General features: G+C 31.7%; 1 long non-coding RNA gene across 1 annotated transcript; it reads left to right on the plus strand.

The window, feature by feature from the left end:
* Window positions 1-951: 951 nt before the first annotated feature.
* Window positions 952-1,854, plus strand: LOC137242720 (uncharacterized). The gene is made up of 3 exons (XR_010950349.1): window positions 952-1,054; window positions 1,111-1,258; window positions 1,323-1,854. It is a non-coding gene; the product is annotated as an uncharacterized lncRNA (long non-coding RNA).
* Window positions 1,855-2,711: the final 857 nt, after the last annotated feature.

Genomic DNA, 2,711 nt, shown 5'->3' on the forward strand with positions numbered 1-2,711 from the left:
ATTATACACCTTCTGTTTCGGTTCGAATCGCTGAACTGTTGAATAAATAACTCCAATATTCAGTATTGCAAAATGGTCTTTATTAGACTACTTTGGGAGTAGTACTTCACTTTACAGCTAATAGCGTGTTTAAATCAAACGGATTAGTTTTTCCTCATCTTGCACTGCTTTTTTCTCTCCGTTGCCACGTTCACGCATTTCTCGTAAGGTCTAGATTTCTCACCAACATGGAACAGTTGTATCGCATACTTGGTTATTTAGCTATATGCGTGTATATGTTTGAGTAACAACCCTGCAAAAAATCATGCGATTAATCCCTAAAGAGATTGATCCCCGATTGATCTCTTTTGTCTACAGTTGGGCATAATTGATCCCCTTTAGTCTCTTTTGGGTACAGTTGGGATTAGTCAGTTTGAAATCTATGTAGCCCTTTTTAAGATATATTGAAAACAAATCAGCAACGAAATGAGGAAAATATAAAAAATTACAGGTGATGGAATCGAATTATTTAAGAAAAATTGTTGCGCCCTATACCGAACTTAAATTACTTGTACTTACCGACCACGCTGAAGTAAGGGTTAAATTTTCGGAGAATGTTTTTTTATCCTTTTTGAAAAGTGGGCGAACAACTTACTTCAAACAGATTATGTGGCTTGATTAACTCTTCGATTGTGCTTCTGCCATGAAAGTTTCTCAGCAAAAAATTCATCTGCCTAAGCAGATGCGTTCGGAGTCGGCCAAAAACGTTTAGGATGACCAGTGGGAACAATTAAAAACAACACACCACATATTGGAAGAGAAGCGGATATTTACCGAGAAAAAACACTATTATTATTATTTTAGTAGAATATATAGGATCATACTCAACAGTAAACTTGGCTGCTTGCGGGTTAACATAAAAATTGCATGTTCTTTTAAATTTGTACATAATTGTCGTCAGTTAGTTCGTCAGGAAGTACAAAATACACCCGTCGTAAAGTATTTTCCACTTTGTGACGTATATAAGATGCAGCAATTGGACGAAAAAATTACATCTTCTAACAGAGATGTATATGTAAGTTAAATGTCAACTTTTAAATACTTTTTAAATACCATTCGTGCCTTTTACAGGAATCTACGATTGCATCAATATTATGCAACAATATCAAAAATTTACCACTAATTATAAAAACAGACGTGATAATTGCTTTGAATTTGGACGGGGCTCACGGCAAAATTGGGCTGAAATCGTTCCCAAACTTGTATAGCGCATTGGCAGGTATTTACATATAACCCCTTATATAAATACATTGTTTTTTGAATTTAAACTTTTAAATTTTTAGGAGCTGTGTCTACACTTCCTTTTAAGGGATTAACCCCCGAGGATATGCTCCGAAAAGGATTGCAATTTGCCAAGTCAAAACATTTTAAGAAGCTTCACCGACAAAAAAAACAGGGGTCACAATTATAACAATGCATTAGTACAACAATATGTCAGTTGATCGAAATTAATGCATACATTCTTTTGACTTGACACTCTTCTGCACGGCAAATTGGGTTGAATTCGATTTGCCATCACCTTATTCTGACAAATTCGTCATACATATTTTAGAGGGTTGTCTATCATACATAACTACATTTGAATTCTACTACGATCGGAGTAAATTTTACTATACGTTTACAAATAATAACTTTAGAAGCCGCTGCCAGAATTTTTTAGACAAAAAGATTTACGGTTCGAGACCAAAACTCTTAAGTTAGTTTTATGATATATAATAATTTTATAAAAAGTATAATAATATTAGGAGCTTTCGTTTGTCCAAAAGTTGTGCAAAACAACGCTCATTTAAGGCAACAAAAAATCTTGTTATGAATTATTATTTTTGGTTTTTTTTTCTATGGTTTTATTATGTACCGAATGTACATATATACTTTATTACTGTGTGAATTACTTAAATTTGTGTTCAATACAAAACTTTGGCCACACTTAAATATTAAAAAAAAAATTATATACAAGTAATTAATACAAATTTTACACAGGAGATTAATCTTTATCCAAAGCCTTTATTGAACTCAATCTTCCGTACAAAATGCAAATTCTGAATCATTTCATTAGTGCTTTATTGAATGCCGAATGTAGTAAAAAATTTGGTACGTTTTGCTTTATTGGTCGGATTTTATTGTCAATGTAACAAATGACAATCAAATTTCATTATACCAAATTGTGATTCGATTAAGTTTCTGCGTGAAGTCGATATATATAACTTTTAAGTTAATTTTAAATTTAAAAGTTTCTATACTTGTCCATATAAATGCATATCTTTTAAAGATAGTAAACAAAAAAAAAAAAAACTAAATTTTAAAGAGAAACCCTAAGAAACAGTTTCGTAGTCATATATATAGTATTCCTGTGTTGCTAATACAAAATGCTCACAATGAGTTTAGAATTCTAAATCAAAACAGTACAGCCTACAAAATTTTTATGACTGTAGCAGCATAAGTGTGACAAGAAAAAATTTTACTTAAGGTACATTCGATTATTGAATACAAAAACTAAAATATTTAAACAGTATTGTATCCGCACTCTGATTTTATGAGTGTACCTAGTCTGAAGTAGCAATATATGAGTAGGTATTATATACATGTATGGTAGTCGATTAAGTTTGGTCTGATAAAACTTTGCCGCGTTACTTGACATTTACTACATTGGCAGAAAAATGTTAATCGAAATT

This window comes from Eurosta solidaginis, chromosome 2 (assembly GCF_040869045.1).
Source record: "Eurosta solidaginis isolate ZX-2024a chromosome 2, ASM4086904v1, whole genome shotgun sequence".
Classification (NCBI taxonomy): Eukaryota; Metazoa; Arthropoda; class Insecta; order Diptera; family Tephritidae; genus Eurosta; species Eurosta solidaginis.